Raw genomic sequence first — 20,109 nt, forward strand, 5'->3', positions numbered from 1 at the left:
AGGAGGAGGGGCGAGCTCTCATTGGGCCTCCCTTGTCTTCTGGGCGGAGCCTGAACCTCTCCCCCATGAGCGTCACCGGGTTGCCAGGCAACCCCCTCATAGACGCCATAAAACGGCAGGGGGACGCCCAAGGAGACCGAGGCTTGGAGGGATTCTGCCCAGCAACGGGTGACGCGCAGGAGGAGCGAGTTCTCATTGGGTCTCCATTGTTCTTCGGGGAGAGGCTGCTTTGCAAGGGGGGAGGGGCCGCCAGAGGAAGAGAGAAGAAACGGGAGGGGGGGGCAAATGCGCTGTTGTTCTCCCTCAGGTTCAGGGGTTCACTCCTGCCCGCCCCTTACCTGCGTGTCGTCACGTCCACACCCTGCCCTTCTAAAGGCTTCTGAGTCAGGCAGAAGTTCAACAGGGCTTTTCCTGAGGTCCCAACCGGCTCCTCTTTCCCCACACGTTTGAATGGGGCAAGAGAAGAAATCCCAGTTGTGGGACGAAGGAGACGAAGGAAACGTGGGCCAGCTTGGGGGGGGTCACATCTCGGTGCTTGGGGGGGAAGCCCTCCCCCCCCAGAAAGGAGGCAGGGGTGGAGAGGGAACTCCCTGTTGAGAAGGACCAGTGACTCCACTCAAACTGGACCGTTTTTTTTGGGGGGGGGGTTCTTTCCCAATGACTCGGGGTCAACTCAGAACCCACCCAACCTCTCCCCTTTTTCTGAGGGAAAAAAAAGCTTGTTTTTTTAATAAGGACTCCAAACTCTGTACCAAAGATTCAGACTCGAACTTTAGCCAACGTCCTTGGAGGAGGCCTTTCCTCCCATAAAAAGGGGGTCCCTCCCCCCCCCGATCTCTGCAAAGAGGCCAGGAATTCTGGCAAGGGGTCGTCGGTGGGGCAGAAGACAAGGTGGTGGGGTTGGCGGCAAGGAAAGGAGCAGGAGGGGAGAAAAAAAACACAGGTGACCATTAGTCATTTTGGGGAGGGGGGTCTTTTTTGCTGTCATGCTGAGGCATGCCTTTGGAACTGCAACCAAGGGTGTCTATCTCCGGACTAGATCAGACGGAAAGCTCTTTAATCTCTCCAGATTGAGAGCGAAGACCAAAGTCCAGCTGAAATGCATGCGGGACTTCCTCTTCGCAGATGATGCAGCCATTGTTGCCCACTCTGCCGAAGACCTCCAACAACTCATGAATCGTTTTAGCAAGGCCTGCCAAGACTTTGGACTAACAATCAGCCTGAAGAAAACACAAGTCATGGGCCAGGGTGTGGACTCACCTCCTTCCATTACCATCTCTACACAAGAATTGGAGGTTGTTCATGACTTTGTGTACCTTGGCTCAACCTCTCTCTAGATGTCGAGCTGGATAAACGCATTGGCAAAGCAGCCACCATGTTCTCTAGACTCACAAAGAGAGTATGGCTCAATAAGAAGCTGACGACACATACGAAGATCCAGGTCTATAGAGCCCGTGTCCTGAGCACACTCCTGTACTGCAGTGAGTCCTGGACCCTTTGTGCACGGCAGGAGAGGAAGCTGAACACCTTCCATATGCATTGCCTCCGACGGATTTTTGGTATCACCTGGCAGGACAAAGTCCCAAACAGAGTAGTCCTAGAACGAGCTGGATTATTCAGCATGAATACATTACTGAAACAGCGACGTCTACGTTGGCTTGGGCACGTCGTGAGAATGGCTGATGGTCGGCTTCCAAAGGATCTCCTGTATGGAGAATTAGTGCAGGGAAATCGCCCCAGAGGGAGACCACAGCTGCGATACAAGGATATCTGCAAGCGGGATCTGAAGGCCTTAGGAATAGACCTCAACAGATGGGAAACCCTGACATCTGAGCATTCAGCATGGAGGCAGGCAGTGCATCATGGCCTCTCCCAATTTGAAGAGACCCTTGTCCAGCAGGCCAAGGCAAAGTGGAAGTCACAAAAGCAGCAAAACCAGGGAGCTGGACAGGGGACAGATTGGATTTGTCTTCAGTGTGGAAGAGATTGTCACTCTCGAATTGGCCTCCTCAGCCATACTAGACGCTGTTCCACGTCCTCCATACAGAGCACGTCACCATAGTCTTTCGAGACTGAAGGATGCCTAACAATAACAAAACATTAGCCATTCTATTCTTTTTTAAAACAAAAAAATTGGGCAACAGGAAAGAGGAGCAGAAGGGCGAGACAAGCCTTTGCAAATTAAGCAATTCAGGCGCTTTCTAGGAAAATATTCTGCTCTTTTAAAATGGTGCCACTCATGCTAAGCTCAGGCCATGAGAGCGAAGGACACGGGCACTTCCTGGCAGGTGATGCCCAGCGTTGTATAGTCCTCCATTTCAGCCATATTGAATTAGGAGACAAATTGGAATCTGTGTCTGCTTTTCCATAGATTAGTCACATCCTGCCACTGTATGCTAATCAAATATTGAAAGCCTTTGCTCATTAGAAGATTCACAAGGTAAGAACATTATGACAATTAACAAAATGATCACCTATCATTAGGGACGTCTGCATCGGTTCCCCAGTATTGATTTTCAAGAGCTTCCTCAGATCAAGTTCACTTCCACCTACAGCCTTTTTAGCAAAATAGTTCTGGATTCCCAATTGGGCAGCTAGGTTTTCTTTTTGTCCTTTTTGATTAGGCTAGCTCATGTTTAAAAGAAAAACAGAAACAGATGGTGACCCCATGATTCCAGACAGCCCTTTTCACTGTCTTCCTAAGCTTCATCTCCTGCGTCTTTCTAGGAGGAGCGGGAGGCTTAAAACGTCCCTTCGAGGCAGAGCCTGTCAGACGGAGGAGGAGGAGGGGACCCCATCCCCAGGTTGTGGGTGCCCCCCCCCGGGGCAGGGACTCTCCCTGGCTGAGCGCCTCCTTTAAAGCTTTAGACTGAGAAAGGCCTGTTTATCCAGTGGAAGCCAAGGCAATGCTTTTCCCCCTCTGGGTCTCCTCGAGAGGGAGGCGGAGGGGGGATTCAAAGGGGAGGAGGGGGATCTCTGGGGCCTGGATCCCACCCCCTTTTGTTTTTAAACTCAGATCTCTGGGGAGGGAGGAAGGAAGGCTCTCTCTGGGCAAGTTGAAAGATGGCAAGAAGCTTGCAAAAGGGGGGGGGGTGGCCTGTGTGAGGAAAGGTTTGAGGAGTAATCAGAAACCTCCCCCCTCCCATCTCACTTTCTGAGTTTACAACCTCAGTGTTAATTAATTGTTCAGCTCCGTTTTATACACACACACACACACACACACACACACACACACACACACACACACACACACACACACACACACACACAAAGGGCATCTCTCTCTCTCTCTGTCTCTCTCTCTCTGTATATATATATATTTTTTTTTTCACCCTCTTCCTAAGCTTCATCTCCTACCTTACCTACCTGGACTGCAAGTGTTTCCTGTGGAAAATCCCTGAAATGAGGTTGCAGGTAAACACCTGACATGGTGCAAGCCCTTGGCAAATCCATTCATGCATATGTTGGTCGAATGCAACTTTTAGGTCCAAAGGGCAAAAGGTCTCTGGACAAGTGGACTTAACTGGCCTAGATGTATGGCCTGTGAACTAGATTACTGACCAGATACATGGAATGGCACTGATAAAAGTAAATTCTGTAATGAATGTGGTGTGCTCCTTTGCATGCTTTCTGTGAGTGAAGTCTGCAACTATTTGCTTTTCTTTCAGCTGAAAATAAACAAATATCTATTGGATCTCCCTGCTTTTGGCTGATGGATTAATACAAACTCATCCAGGTCGAAGGAGTCACTTCCCTCATGGTCGGGGTCCCAGGGACCGGTGAACACCTCCTCCGGAGAGCCTCCTCCAGTCGCCATGCTTTCCTTTCCCTTTCCTCCTGTTCTACCCTTTCCTTCTCCTCTCTTAACCGCCTTCTCCACTCCATAGCTTCTTTCTCACCCCAGTATGACGGTCTGGGGGCGAAACCTTTTCTCCTTCCATAGTCTGCCTCCTCCCGAGGCACCCTCACCCTCTCGCTTCTCCCCGTCCATGGATCTTCTACCCAGATCCACTCCCATCCCCCGGGTATCCTCTCTCTCCCCCCCCTCTAGCTCACCATGCCTCTCTTAACGGTTTTCTCCCTACCCCCCCCCCCGTTCCCACCATTTCAGACAGGGTCTGCGTAGCAACAGACATCTTCTGTATCCCCTGTACCTAGTCTTCGGTATCTACCCCTTGGTGTCTGATCGCGACGCGTGTATCCCTCTGAGAAGATGTCTGGGTCCCGCGTTCTCTTCTAACTGAGGATGACACTCCGGCGAGGACGTCCACTGTCTCGCCTCTGTTCTCACAACCCATAGGACTGTTTTTAATATTCTGGGCCCTCTGACCAGGAGGAAAGGGGGCTACGAATGAGAATTCCTAAATTCCGAAGGAAGAAACAGGTATGTTTGCTTTGCCCAGCTGCCTTGGCACAACAAAGAAATCAAAGGCCTAAAGGCTGCCCAGAATGTTTAAAAACAGGAAAATTCCTGAGCTGGAGAAGTGGAGCCTTTTGTTGCCTTCAAAACATGCTGAAGGGACTGATGGGCAGCCGGAGCCTCATGAAAAATTAATTAATTAACACTGAGGTTGTACACTCAGAAAGTGGGGGAGGGAGTGGGGGGAGGGAGCGCTTTCTGCTCAGGCAGAGGTTTCTGCCCCCCAGGCCACACCATTTCCCCTGGATGTTTTTGCTGGGAGCAGAAAAGTGACCCCCCCCTGTCTGCCGTCTCCAAGGGACGGGGCTGACTCTGGTTTGCCTTCCTCCCCAGTGAAACCTCTCGGGTTGTCTTGGGACGCAAAGGGACTTTCGTACGGGGCATTCACCCAGGAATCCTGTTTGGATTTGGAATAAAAGCATCAGCTTGTCGTTACCGAGAAAAGGTGTTTACAATGTCCGCAAAATCTCTTCACCCGTGAACTTTGGTCTAAATTTCAAATTCCACCAAAGAGCTAACTGCCTGGAAAACCTAACCATCTCAAAATGCCGGCAGGAGTTTTCAGGAGCGAGATTTAACTGCCTTCCATCTGCAGTTTTAGAAGGATGTTACCACAGTATACCTTATGAAAATCGACTATGCCCCTGCAATGATAAAGAAATTGAAACATTAGAGCATGTCTTTTTCATATGTAGTTTTTACAGGGGTCATTTATGGGGAGGGAGAGAGAGGGAGGGTCACAATCCCACCCTGGGAGGCAGGATGCTCGCAAGGATCTCCTCCAATCATGTATGTGTGTGAGCATCCAGGGAATCAGTCTCTGGTGGTGGTGAGACCTCCCTTTTCCTTTTTTGCTTTCCTTCCTTCCTTTGGCGGGGAAGGTTTCCAAAGGGAAGGAGAGGCGGCGACTCTTCAGGTGATTCCCCCCACCCCTGCCTTCCTTCGCCCTGGCTTGGCTGTGGAGCCTTTTGAATTCCCTTTCAGGGGGGAGGGGGCATCCAGGAGGAGGAGGTGATGCCCCACCCCTCAGGAGGAGGAGCCTCGGGGTGGGTGTGGCATCTCTCTTTTGCTCCGCCTCTTCTTCCTTCCCTTCTCTTCCCCATCCACCCCATGTCCTTCTCTCCATAAGTGTGGGTGGCTGTGTCAAGGTTGGTCTTGGACTTTCTTACAAGGAGCTCCTGCCTCCCCGGACACGGTGCCAAAGCCATACCAAGGAAAGGTTTTTCGCTTTAGCCCACGCTGCTGCTTTTTCTGGCCACCTTGGCCTCCAAAGGACCTTGAATGGAATTACTACTCCTTTCTACTGGCCCAGTGTTTCAAAATCAGCCGGACATAATGTCAAGGAAAATTGCAGGCCTGAGCAGAATGGAGTAGTTTAATGAGAAGCCATATTAATCAGGTGTGCTGAAACTGAGTCAGGATGACTCAGCAGAGATGATGTAATCCAGGGCTGATGTAACCTGGGGATGAGGTCATGTGTAATGAGGTCATGTGTAACCTGATTGGTTGTGGATACGTATATATGTAGAGCTGTACAGTTAGTTGTATCTTCGCCTGCTTGAAGACCACATCTGCCTGCTATGCTGCCAGACTGCTGTATATATTTGCTGGAAATACACTATGCTGAAGGAAATGCTGCTGGACTGCGTGTGAATTATTCCTGGACTGCCTGAACCGCCAAATACTCTGCTAAACCGTGATTTCTGCTGAGAAAACTGACACGCAATTGTCGCAGCTGTCCTGTTTGTCAGAAAATTGGACGTGCGACTCACGTTACTGAAGTGGAACTTCAGAGGACGCCTGTGACTTTCAAACCTTTTAATCAAATGGGGTTTGTGGGACGTTGTTGTGGGACCTTTTCCACCCAGTAAGACTCTGTTTTCTCCCTCCCGCTTCCAGTGGCCTTTGAGGAGGTGACCCCGTATTGCCCCCAACAAGATCCTCTGGATCAAGGCTCGAGATCTCTGTGTGAGGACCTCCTACTGGAAACGAGGTCTCTCCAGGTAAGGATCCCGTTGTCTCCTGGGCTGAGACTGTGAAGGATGATGGTTGGAAAAGATTTCTGGGAACGACGTCTCTGCAGGTAACTCTATTTTTTTTAAAAAAAATGTCTAGTACATACACAATGCAAAAGCCATTCCCAGAGAGAGAGAGAGAGAGAGAGTCTGTGTCTGTGTCAGTGTGAGTGTGAGTGTGTTTATTAAGCCATCACCCGAGGATGATGACGCGAAAGGCTGATGGGGGGAGGGAAAGGAAAGGGAGGGGGGAGAACTACGAAAGCCGTAGAGGGAGGAGGGAGGAGGAGGAGGGGGCTGCTTCCGGAGCTGCGTCCCCTCCCCCACCGGAACCGGAAGTGGAGGCTGTGCCCCCCCCTCCCTCCTTCCCTACATTTTCCTCTCTCGCCCCCACCGGAACCGGAAGTGGAGGCCGTGCCCCCCTCCCTCCTTCCCTCCATTTTCCTCTCTCGCCATTTCTTCGGACCTCTTTTCCCCGCCGGAGGGAGGTGGGTCGATTTGGGGGTCTCTATGGGGGGGGGAGAAGGAGGGAGGGGGGAGGGCAGTGGGGTGGGGGGGCCCTAGAAAGAGGCTCCTCCTGTTCGCTCCCCCCACACTCCCGAAGGGCAAAAAAAATACCCCTCCCGGCCCTCCCACCTCACCCCCACCTCACACTCCTGGGGGGGGGCAGGAGGGGCCCTTCCGTCCCTCTTCCCCTCCTTTGTGTGTGTGTGTGTGGGGGGGGGAGAATCTTCAGTGGGGCTTTTGTGTGTTTCCTCCCCCCTCTCTATTTTCTCTCAGAGTCCCCTCAGGCTCGCCTCTTTCCCCCCCCCCCGGACTTTCTCCAGCCGAAGTCTGAGCGCGATCCCCCCCCCAGGAAACCCCTTTTGTTGGAAAGCTTTGGGGAAAGGGGTCCTTTTGTGGGGGGTGTCTGGGCGGGGTGAGATCCCGATACTCCGAAGGGGCAGGAGGGGCAAACAGCAAGGCCCCCTCGCCCCCCCCCCATTGTGTGCCTGTGTGTGTGTGTGTGTGTCTTTGTGTGTTTTCCCTCTGAGCCCCCTCAGGCTCGCCTCTCTCCCCCCCCACCTCTTCCCCCCCCCCCGACCTTCTCCAACCAAAGTCTGGATGCAACCCCCCCCAAAACCACTTTTGTTGGAAAGCTTTGGGGAAGGGGTCCTTTTTGTGGAGGAGAAGGAGGAGTGCGAGGGTGTGGGTGTAGGGGGTGGGGGGACTATAGGAGGGGTCCACAGAGAAATGGGGCTTGGAGGGGGGGAGAAGATTGGGGGTCGGCTGGGAGGGAGGGATGTGGATGATAAGGATGATACTTCATTTCTATGGCAGCCTGCAACGGAGGGAAGTTCCTGGAACGCGAACCAGGCCCTGCCCTGAACCCAGACCCTCAACACCCACACCCAACCCCTTCCTACCCACCCAGAGCAATGGGGGCAGGAGAGCCCCTGGGGGGGAGAAGGGCTGCCCCTTTCCTACCCTGGGAAAAGTGTGTGTGTGTGTGGAGTCTTGTGTGAGGAAATTGTCTGAATCTCCTCTTGGTTTCCAGGAAGAGACTTTCTTAGAGGCAAGAAATTCCATCATTAGATTCTTAATTAGCTTTGAATTCATTCATTCTTTCATTGAAAATTACTTTTCTCCTGCCTTTCTCCTCTTTGCTTGTTTATGTCTTGCTGTTTTCGTTGGCGCAGGGGATGGTGGTCGGCTGGATGGCGACACCTTTTGGCTTGAGGGGCTGAGCAAAGGTCCTCCTGGAAGATCTTAAAAATCAGGCAGAAGTTGTGTGTCATCATCACACGGGTGGTGCCAGACCACCACATTCTTCTGCATAGCCTCTTTCTGTTTTTTTTGTGAAATATTACGAGGAATTAATGGAAACCTGAAACACTCCACAGGCTGAGGGTTGGGGGGGATTGAACAGGAGTCCCCCCCCCAGTACCACTGTCATTCGCAGAGTGACACCACACGAGGAAAAATCCCAGAAGCTGAGTTGCCTTTTTGTCAAGTGACCACTCCTCCCCCAGGCACAAAGCCATGGTCAGGGCTGTGAAGGGTATCAAGCAGAAGAGGGTCTCCTGCAGAGTCCAGGGGTCCCCAACCTCAGGCCTCCAGAGGTTCTTGGACTGCAACTCCCAGAAGCCTTCACTTCCGCCTCTGCTGGCCAGGATTTCTGGGAGCAGAAGTCCAAGAACATCCGGAAGCCCAAGGTTGGGGGGACCCCCTGCTGTAGACCCTCTGGACGGCTGCCTTGGCTGTGGCCACCCTTCAGCCTCCCTTTGCTCTGTCTGGCTCGGCCTCCTTTTTCCTGCTGGCAAAGCGGGCACGAGATTGTGCAGCAGTTTTGGGCTATTTCCTGGCTTTTGGAATCGTGGGTATAGAAGCACACAAACCCACCCACCCACCCACTTTCATAAACCAGAGGGTAATTGTTTTGAAGAATTGAATTCTCCAGATTGTCAAAAAGACAAAAGGCTTCTATGCTAAGGGAAAGCTTTTGGTTTTGTCCATCCAAGAAGGCTCTAGAATTATTTGGTTTTTTTTCTTTTCTCCGTAGAATGGGGTGAGATGATTTGATGCTCTCCCAGTTTTCTCTGGACAAAAAGAGAAACCCAAAGCCCCCCTTAAAGCAGGTAAGATCTGTTTCATTCTTTGGGATCAGAAGCACCGTTGTGTTTGTTCATTCATTAAACGATAACCCTATGATAAGCAGGATGCAAGATGTTGTAAAGCTTGCATCAGTATTTCAGAAAATTTTAGCCCAATCGCAGGAAGCATTGGGAGTGTTTGGAGGGCGCCTCCTACCAGATCTTCCGTGGTGCCTGGTGAGGGCCAGAGGGGCCTCTGAGGTGGGCGTGACAGTGCAAAGGAATTGGTGTGAAATCCTCATATCCTGAGGTTCACTTTGAGTCTCTTCTGTCAACTTCCTTCTGTCGCCCCGTTCTGGAGACCTCTGGTTTGTGAAAGCACGCACACACTGTCAATTCCCCGGCTGAGTGGAGGTTTCAACCTGGGTTGTGTGAGTCCCAGTTTTACTGTCTACAGCAGAGCCTCTCTGAACATGTGCAGAGAGTTTTTCTTTTGGTTCCCAGTCCTGCTTGGCTCAACCCTGTGGTCACCAAGAGCAGGTGCTGTCGGTGTGATTCCAACCCTGGACAGCCTGGCATGAGGCTCTCGATGCCCCCAAATGTAAACTGAGAGCACGGAGAGAACAAAAAAGGGCCCGTACGTTGCCTCTGTAAACAGGCTTCCTTCAATCACGAGGCTTTGCTTCCTACAGTCAGGAGACTTAGCTTGCTCCAATCACGAGTCTTGTGGAACTGACGTCAGCTGATGCTCTACAAACCGATTGGGACACACCTCATTGGAGGTGGAGACTGCAGGCTCAGAAGCAACAGGGACTCCTAATGTCCGAGCATTCTGAGCCCAGAGGCTAAATACTCAAAGCTAAGTTTTCTTAATTTTTGGGTTAGAAAAGAGTCTGTGTGGGTCTTATAAACAAAGGTGTCTCATCAACAGAAAAATACAGTATTTTTTAGAACAGGTTTATCAATCTTTTTAACCTCTTCCCCAATGTTTTCTTTGAAAAAAAAATGTTATCCAAAATTCCCTGCCTTCCATGCATTTCTAATTATTTTCATATTAAATTTTTATTGTTGGTTATAATACCTGAAATACATCTTAATTGATTTGTTATATAATAGCATTTAATACTGGTTATCTGACAACCTTCTTTTTGTAATATCTAACAAAAATTCTTATTAATTCTAGCTTTCTTACTTCCTCGCGGGTTTCCCGCCAGAGGACCTGCAAGGAGGTGAGCAATTGGGGGGGGGGAGTTGCAAGACTGGGGGGGGATAAGGGGTAAAAAGGCATTGCAGAGATATATTTAAAAAAATAGAACAAAAAAAAAACCAGTCTCCCCCCCAACCCCAGAGACTGGACAATCCACTTGGTCTGCTCTGCACGAAGGCCTTGCACGGTTTGAGGGAGGGGGGAGTCATCTCTTTGTTTTGGTCCCTGCCCTCCTCCTCTCCCTCCTTGCATGGGGGGAGGGCTAAATTGGGAAGGGGCCGAATGGGAAGTCTGGATCCCGCCCTCCCCCTGCCCCCGAGCAAGACACCTGGGCCCTTTCTCTGTGCGTGTTGGTGAGTCCTCCTCGACCACCTTTTCCTGCAGGCAGACTTTTTGGGGGGTGAGAGACAGAGGGGGGAAAGTGGGGAGTGTCCCCCCAGTGCTCTTTCTCTCCCCTCCCAATTTCTCCTTCCTCCAGCACCCCCCCAAACCTCACACCCCAGGTCGGAAGTGGGATATGGGCTTTGGGGGAGAAGGGGGGTTCAGCTAGGGGTGATGGCTCCCTCCCTCCGTCCCCCCGAGATGCCTGGCCTGCCATCCTGAGCATCTTCTGGATCCCCCTCCCCTTAATGGCGTTTGAAGGGGACTCTTCAGAAGCACTTGGTTCAGTGGCTCTGGATGGAGGAGAGGGAAGGGAAGTCCAGATCCCTCTCCCGACCAGATCCCAGGCTGGGGATCCACTGCAGAAAAGGGATGGTGGGTGTGTGGAGGGATTTCCTCCCTCCCTTTGTGTTTGTGGGTTTTTTGGGGGAGGGGGGGCTTCCTGGCAGCATTGCAGGAAAAGCCTTTTTTCCACCTGAGAGGAAAGCAGGGCAGAAAGAGAAAGAGGCCCAGGAAGGCCACAGGGTTGGGGCAGAGGCGGAAAGGAGATCTCCCCCCCCCACCCCATGAAACAAACTTTTTCTTAGGGGGGAGGAATGTGGCGATCATCCACAGCACTCATGCTATTTATATTCATTATCTGATTTGCATGAACCTATCAGAGGGCTGGAGAGGCGGAGTCAGCAGCTACCCGAGGCTTGGCAGGAGGAGGAGGGAGGAGTCAGATGGGAAGCAGAGAGAGAGTGAGCCTGAAGGGGAGGTCAGTCTGTGGTCCTTAGAGAGGGTGGCAGAGTTAGGGGTTAAGAGTGTGGAACTTACGGAGAGCGAAAAGAGTTAAGAGTGAAACAAGTTATTAATAATCTAATGAATGCATTAAAGTCTGTGAAGAACCCGTTTAAGCCAACTGTAATCCATAAACCTCTGTTGTTCAACTTTATCCTCAGCTTGGACCTCAATCTTTCTAATTAAAGGGTGTCGACAGAGGTCAGCGGGTGGCAGCGAGATAAAGGACGTGTGAGCTCTGTGTTGGGTGAAACGAGCAGGGGCCACGTGAGTAAACATCACAGTTATCTAACACACTGCCTCTCTGAACATGTGCAGAGTGTTCTTATTGTTTTAGCCCAATCCTGCTGGGCTCCACCCTGCCTTAACTGCTGTGGGTTACATGCTGCTTGGTGTGGGGCCTCTCCCGAATGTTTCCTTCCTTCTTTTGGGATCCAGGAGGGTGAACAGAAGAAGCTGCTCCTGCGTTTGGGGGTTCTTTTGGAGGGGGAAAGGTGGGAGAGAGCCTTTTTCCTGACCAGCCTTGAGTCAACCCCAGGTGGGGTTGTCTCCAGGCATCCAAGGGGAAGTTGAGCATCCAAGGGGTTTTCCAGAGTCCCGTGTTCTGGCCATCTTTTAGGTCCCCAGACCCTATGAATCCCAGGTTCCAGAGGTGGAGTTTACTGGGAGGGCCCCTGGTGCCCCATCCCGGTCTGGAAAAGGGCCTCCCACCAAGTGACTACTTTGGAGAAAGACCTCATAATCAAAACCTTACCACCAATTTGCTAGTTTGGTGGAAGGCTGGGGGGAACTCCTCAGTGTATCCTAATTTCTGGGTTTGTCCTGAGTTAACTTTCTCAACCTTCCTTCAGTGTCCAATTAAACCATTCCACTTGTCCATTTGCTTGGGGATGATAAATGGAAACCTTTGGTGGCTTCACCCCTTACAATTACCACATCGGTTCCAAGATCCAGATCATAAAATTGGTCAGGGAAGACATCTTGAAGGAAACCTGTTGTTGAAAATATCCCTGTTCTGTCGAAAGGCCTGTCCAGGAGGGACCTTGGTGTTCATGGCCCTGCTGGGGGTGGCCTTCACTGGAGCGAATGTGATCGGCGGCCTTTGTCCACCTCCTTCCTCTTCTTCAGCCAGAAGAACTGCTGTTTTCCTCTGGCCGGGGTTTTCTACACCCCCAGGTGGGTTCTGCTCGGGGTAGATCACAAGCCCGTTGAAGCACCACTCTCTGTAACCTTCGGGGTAAAACATTTGTCCCTTCTCTACCCCCTCCCTTCTGATTTTACTACTGTGTATAGGATCCCATCCCCCAAGTCAATCTTATGCTCTGTTTTCGTAGTCCCTTTGGGTCCCGCTTTGCCTCTGATATCCTCCAGTTCTGAAGCCTCTCGCTGCCATTTTCGTAATTGTTCTCATGAAATGTGCAACACCTTTTCTTCTGGTGTCGTTTCCTCCACCTCCCCAGTTCGTCCTTCTGCTGCAGTTTCAGCCAGGTCTCCTATTTGAAGCCAGTCTCTCCCCAAGAACTTCTCTCCTCCTAATCCTGGGATGACCCTGATCTCCAAGTCTTGTCCTCAATTTTTTTAAATATGGCTCAACTGGCGGCACCCCGAGGCAAGAAGTTTTGATGGCTAGGTCTCTATACTTTGTTAGTTTTTCCAGTTCTTTATTTTCAACTCTGGCCTCCCCTGGAATGGCAATGTCAATGATCCGGGCATTTCTTTTTTCTGTTCTTACCATCTCTGGTCAAGGTGTCTATCCGTTTGGATCCAGAAATCCCACAAGATCTTGACTTCCTCATTTTCTGACACCTTCTCTACCTGATGTTCCCACGGGTTTTTGGAGTCTGGCAAGTTATATTTTTTGCATAATGACCAGTGCACTAACCTTGTAATCTGTTTGTGAAATCTTTGGACATTCACCGATGAGGTGTGATAAGGTTTCATCTTTTTATTGGCAGAGTCAACCTGTGTTGTTAGCACTAACTCTGTTGAATTAGCATCATGCTTTCCATCGGTATTTCTCAGGTGTTGTCCATGTGGTGGTTTATTTTTCCAGCTGTTTAATTACTTTTCAAATTCTTGTTTCTTATATTGAGCCTTGGTTTCTGTGGTTTTCAAAATAGTCTCCATATTCACTGTTTCCAGTAATTTTTCTCTACTTGTACTGATATAAATATTTAGGTTTCTTTTTTCTTTCTCTACTACCAGCTGCATTTGCAGTAATCCACGGCCTCTGATTTTTCATGGTACAGTGGACCCTTGACTTACAGACGGCTTGACTTACAGACTTTTTGAGTTACAGACTTCTCTGGCCACAAAATTTAGATTTGACTTGCAGACTGAGATTTGACTTACAGACCAGAAAAAAACCAAAATGGAACAAAAATGGCCTGTTACGGGATTAATCGGTTTTCAGTGCACTGTAGGTCAATGGAGACTTGACTTACAGACTTTTTGACTTGAGAACCGCCTTCCAATACGGATTAAGTTCTCAAGTCAAGACCCCACTGTAAATATAATCTGTCCTCATCACTTTTTTGGATGTAGTGTGTGATGCATGTTCGTAAGTTTCCATGTTTTTTGATTCAGTTCTTCTGAATCACGAGCAAGAGCCTCGTGGTGCAGTGGTTAAAACGCTGTACTGCAGCTAAAACTGTGCTCACGACCTGGGGTTCAAATCCCAGGTAGCCGGCTCAAGGTTGACTCAGCCTTCCATCCTTCCGAGGTCGGTAAAATGAGTACCCAGCTTGCTGGGGGTGCAATGTGTAGCCTGTATAATTAAAAATTGTAAACTGCCCGGAGAGTGCTTGTAGCGCTATGGGGCGGTATATAAGTCCAATAAACAAGCAAGCAAACAAACAAATAAATAAATAAATAAATAAATAAATAAATAATTTGTTTTTATTCCATTCTATTATTCTAGCTATTTAATTACTGGAACAGCTTATGTGTTTATGGCTTTGATTGCATTTCCCCCATTTAATTTTGATTTTAAGGTTTTCCACAGTCTGTTATATTTATTGATTTATTTGATTTATACCCTGCCCATCTAGATCAAAGTCTACTCCGGGCGACTAACAATAAAAAATGGAATAGAAACAATATAATAAAGTAAAAAACAACAATAGTAATGTGGCACAAGATGGGGAAAAGAAAGGAAAAAAGTCTTTTGGTATCTTCTCTTTCTGTCAGTTCTTTAATTTTTGTTTGCAAGATGTTGTCTGCTTCTAGTATTCCAAGGTATTTAGATTTGTCACCACTTCAAAGTGATTTTAGAATATTGCCATTTTTAAAAACTCTATATTCCATCTAGTTTTTTTTTAATCTTGCCATGGTGTATAGACAGAGCGACACTTTTGTCCATTCCAAATTTCCTCTGGATATTTTAACTAAATATTTGCACCATTTAGCCGTGATTTTATCTCTGTGGAACTTTTTGCATTTAGTTTTAGGTCATCCATTTATAACAGATGATTGATTTTGTTTTCTGTTTGTTCTGAAATATGGTAGCCCAATCCAGGGACGTGGTGGCGCTGCGGGCTAAACTGCAGAAGCCTGTGCTGCAGGGTCAGAAGACCAAGCAGTCGTAAGATCGAATCCACGCAACGGAGTGAGTTCCCGTCGCTTGTCCCAGCTCCCGCCAACCTAGCGGTTCGAAAGCATGCAAATGCAAGTAGATAAATAGGGACCACCTCGGTGGGAAGGTAACAGCGTTCGGTGTCTAAGTCGCACTGGCCATGTGACCACGGAATATTGTCTTCGGATAAAACGCTGGCTCTATGGCTTGGAAACGGGGATGAGCACCGCCCCCTAGAGTCGAACACGACTGGACAAAAATTGTCAAGGGGAACCTTTACCTTTACCTTTAATCCAGGTTTAATTAAAACTATTGGCACAGAGTGCTGTCCTCTGAAGATGTCTGTAGCGGGCCACTCTGAAGCCTCTACCAACTCAGGACTCCAGGAGTGCTCACTACTCTTCTTCAAACTGCTGCCACCAACTTATCTTTAATATTCAAAAAAGACAAGTGTTTCTTTAAAAACAAAACGTTGTTTATTGATTTAACCAAATAAAAGGAGTAAATCACAGGTAGCAAATCAAGTTGTAAATCACTGTTTCTCAATCACTAAATCACACAGACTTTTTCCTCACTAACTAGCTCTCACCAAATCTTTCTCACTCTCTCTATCAATCTCTCTAATCTCTCATCCTTCAATTCTCTCACACAACACACACCCCTTTATATAATTCAGCTCCTCCCCCTTCTGCACCACCCTCCGTCCTCTCATTGGCTTATGATCCCCTGCCCAGCTGTGACGGACAGGTGAGAGCAGAGCTGTATGTTACAATGCCGGCCATAGAGACTGGCTAAATGTTAGGAAGAACAACCTTTAGAACATGACCAAAGAGCCTGAAAAACCCACAACAACTATTGACACAGGGATTAGTGAGATGTCAAATAGCAGTGGTGACAAAGAATCCTCCTGAAATATTCCTCATTTGATGTTAACTTCTTTGATTTCTTCACCATGTTTTTATTAATCCCAAATTTTTTTAGGCAGGTGTTAATCCAGCTGTGTTACAATGAGTCAGATGACTTTTTAATGTCTGTTAAGGTGTGTTTTTCACCTTTTTGTATTCTTCAGTATCATTTTATCAATAAGCAGCTGATCTTTTGTGCCTCTTGACTTTTTTAAAGTTCCCTTTCTCTTCAGTTGGGTAGACGGAGTTTTCAGTTAAATGTTTAGATATTGATCTTGCCAGCACTCCTGTGAGGAGCTTGAACATTGTTGGAAGGCATGTAATTGGTCGATAATTACTGGGTTCGTTGCCCTTTTTTATTATCAGAAATATGCGGCCTGTTGTCATCTCTTCTTTAGTTGTCGAATTTTGAAATGGTTAAATGGCACTGCTATACATTGATGGAGATGTTTCGCCAGTCTCTGTGGTTGGTCTCTTCTGTGGTCAGGCGTGCCCCCCCTCACCCCCCACGGCAAAGCGGGGCTTTCAGAGGTGCATTTTCACTACTGAAAAAGCCCCAGGAGGCTTCTGAAAGCGGCGCCTGGGGGGGTGGGGGGCGGGCCTGCCCCTGCCACCCACCCACCCACCCCAGCAAAGCGCCACTTTCAGAGGCTTCCCCAGTGCATTTCCACTGCCTATTTACCTGCTGGGCAAGCCTGGGCAAGCTTCTAAGAGCAGCGCGCGGATCAGCTGTAAGGTGGGGAGAGGGGGGAGCTGGAGTGGAGAAGATGGCAAAATGGCCATCCGCTGTGTTTTGGCCTGGATTCCTCGCTTACCGGGCAGCGAAAATGGCCGCCGTATGGAGGATTTTTGCATAAAGGTGAGTTTTTTGCCCATAGGAACGCATTAAATGGTTTTTAATGCATTCCTATGGGCTTTTTTTCGCATAGCGAGGAATCCATATAGCGACAGTTTTGACTGCACAGATTCTCACTATGCGGGGCACCACTGTACTGGGAGGCAGGCTTTGTTGAGTTTTAGACTGTCTTCTTTTTTTGTTTAAACTGTGCTGATGTTTGTGGATTTTAATGGCTTCCCTGTGTAGTCTAACAAATTGGTTGCTGGTGTTGTTCAGTACTGTTGTGCTTTGAAATAGAATTTCATGTTCAGATTGTTTTAGGGCATGTTCAGCTACTGCCAGTTTTCCAGTTGTTTTAGTCTGCAGTGTCTCTCATGTTCTCTAATTTTAGTGTGGATGCTGTGTTTTGTGTTGTTGTTGTTGTTGTTATTGTTATTATTGTTATTGTTGTTGTTGTTAATAATAATAATAATGATAATGATAATGATAATGATAATACTTATATCCTGCCCATTTAGTCGTTGACTACTCTGGGTGGCTTACAACAGACTCGGCAAAGAAATGACAAATATGTTACAATCTAAAAAAATGTAAAGTAATGCACATTGGGACAACCCCCCCCCAAAAAAAACTCTATGGATCACACATAAATGGCAAATAAATGACCATCCAATTGAGCAAGTCAAATCTTGTGATCTTTCAGTCCTCAGGATCTTGGAAGGCTCAATTATCCAACGCTATTGCAAATGCTCAGAGAAGTATTGAGTCACTCATACATTTTTTTCTTTGCAAAAGGAGGTCAGTATATACCATCAGCCATACAGGTCTTCAATGCCAAGGCGTTAGCGCAGATGTTCTATGGTGTACAGTGGCAGCAGACTGGCAGCACTTCGGCGTGGCAGGAAATCATCAGACAAACCGATATAGAGGATATCAGCAAGTGATAGAGAGAGAAGAAAAAGATATGTACACACTGTTCTCTTATATACATTTACAAAGCTTCTTCAGTCCAATCACAGGACACATTACATCATCTTCTGCACCTGGTCATCTCTTCTTCAGACATTGCATCATCTCTTCATTAGTCATAGTGACTCAGCAGTCACACATCTGTTCATAATGGCAGTTCATTAATAACACATTTAATCCACATTTGGTTCAGGCCTACAAAAAATTACAATATCCTGACAGTGTAGATACAGACATTTTACTGCAGTGGAGTCCGTTCAAATGAAATTTCTGAGAACTGTTCTTGGACTCCCGAGTTGTGTGTCAAATGTACTTTTACGATTAGAAACAGGGCAGATGTTGATAGAGTCTCGGGCATGGATACTTAAGATAACTTTTTGGTTTAAAATGTTCTTCAACCCTGTGGGGTTAGGTTCCCTTAGTGCTAACTGACAAGTTTCAGTCCTGATAGGAAAGATCTGTGGATGAGAAATTAAATAATTTGGGCCTCTCGAGAAGTGCTATTTTGTTAATGAGCTATACCAAAGCAAAACAGGACCAACCCTAGGGCATCACAGAGAGTGAGCTGCAACACCTTGTCAGCAGAGCTACGGCCCATCCTGGCTTTATTTTATTTATTTATTTAGAGGTGATGGTCAGGCGTTTTTACCTGCAAGCTATCTGAATACTCTGACCCTTCCAAAATATAGAAAAGCTTTTACATGAGCAGAGTTTGATGTACTTCCTTCAGTCCTGGCTGGAAGGCAGACACAAGAACATTCCTTACGAAGAGCACTTATGTCCTTGTGAGGCTGGTGTGGGGGAGACGGTTGGCCATGTTCTGTTGTATTGCTCCTTCTACACTGGTCTCTGTGAAACTTTTATTCCTCCAATTTTGCAAAGCATCCCTGGAGGAGATGATGAGAGTACTATACGTGTTATCTGCTGGCAGACCAGTGTCCATCAGTAATGATTAAAGGGGTCGGATTCTGTGCAGCAGCACTAGCCTGCAGGCTAGAAATGGTGCCATAATCCTCTAGATATATACATGTATGTATGATTATATGAATAAGTATGCTTTGGGGGTGGGGTTATGCTCCTAACAATTATTTATGGAATTTGTCGCCCTAAGAGTCTGCCGCACATAATTTATATTATAGTATTGAATCTGTTAGTTCTTACACATCATACAAATAAACATTACTTATCAGTTGATGGGTTCTTAGCTATCCGTGAGAGATCAGGAAAGAGAGCTTGGTGTGCTGGCCGACAGCTCGATGAAAGGGTCAACCCAGTGTGCGGTGGCAGTGAAGAAGGCCAATTCCATGCAAGTGCTATTTTAGGCTGCATTAATCAAAGTATAGTTTCCAAATCCCGCAAGGTGCTAGTCCCCTCCTATTTAGCACTGGTGAGGCCTCGCCTTGAGGATTGTGTCCAGTTCTGGACACAGCACTTCAAGAAGGATGTTGACAAATTGGAACAAGTTCAGATGAGGGTGACAAGGATGATCAGGGGGCTGGAAGTCAAGCCTTATGAGGAAAGGCTGAAAGAATTGGGCATGTTTTCCTTTGGGAAAAGAAGACTGAGGGATGATATGATGGCACTTTACAAATATTTGAAAGGCTGTCATACAGAGGAGGGGCAGGATCTGTTCTCAGAGATCAAGAGACACAACAAGCTCAAGTGAAAGCAAGCCTGATTTTGTTTGAATGCAGTGGTGCCTCGCAAGACGATGACCTCGCTTGATGACTAATCTGCTTAACGATGCCTTTTTTGCGATCACTATACGATGTTTCCAATTGTTGGAATCCTGTTCCAACACAAGGGGTGTGGGGAGAGATCTCTGAAAATAATTAGTCTGCAGACTTGGTATAGAGTTCTAAAGCATGTCCGAGAATCAGCCTAAGCATGAGCCTGGACACCTGCTTTTATTGGCAAACAGATTACATAACATTTCATATTAACCAATAGGGCATCGAGTACAAACTGCCCAACAACAATTAATGCAATCGCAATGCAGTATGGTTATACAACAGGCAGTTATGTGTACATGACATTAGACACTTAGGTAATGGCACAGCAATTAAACAAACGAATATAATAACATATGCGTATGCATAGTATTTTCCACATCCCCACACTTTTTATTTTATTTCTTGTGGATCATCTTATCTCAATTATAAACATCCTCAAAATCTTTAGCAGGAATTGAAGGTAAGCCATGGTACTTAATTTGATAAAGGTGTCTAGGTGTTAGACCAACAGGTGACCGTGGTTGACAGCAATCATGGAAGGTAGAAATCAGTGAAGGGATACATAGAATGCAACAGCAAAGAAGAATAAGTATCACAAAAATGACAACAGCATATATAATCAATGTGTGAAGCCATGAAATATTCGGTAACCAGTACCATAGCCAGCTCCAGTTACTTAGGAGGCCATCGTCATTAGCGCGAAGATCATCA

At 47.8% G+C, this 20,109-nt stretch overlaps 1 long non-coding RNA gene across 1 annotated transcript in view; it reads left to right on the top strand.

Moving 5' to 3' along the window:
- The first annotated feature begins 6,828 nt into the window (after positions 1–6,828).
- LOC144585086 (uncharacterized) overlaps positions 6,829–20,109 on the top strand; it is a 58,374-nt gene continuing 45,093 nt past the window's right edge. Inside the window, exons 1-4 of the long non-coding RNA XR_013539575.1 lie at positions 6,829–6,923; positions 8,978–9,053; positions 10,192–10,237; positions 11,541–11,646. This is a non-coding gene — a long non-coding RNA (uncharacterized LOC144585086). The remainder of the gene's footprint in view (positions 6,924–8,977; positions 9,054–10,191; positions 10,238–11,540; positions 11,647–20,109) is intronic.

The sequence above is a fragment of the Pogona vitticeps genome, chromosome Z (assembly GCF_051106095.1).
Source record: "Pogona vitticeps strain Pit_001003342236 chromosome Z, PviZW2.1, whole genome shotgun sequence".
Taxonomy (NCBI): domain Eukaryota; kingdom Metazoa; phylum Chordata; class Lepidosauria; order Squamata; family Agamidae; genus Pogona; species Pogona vitticeps.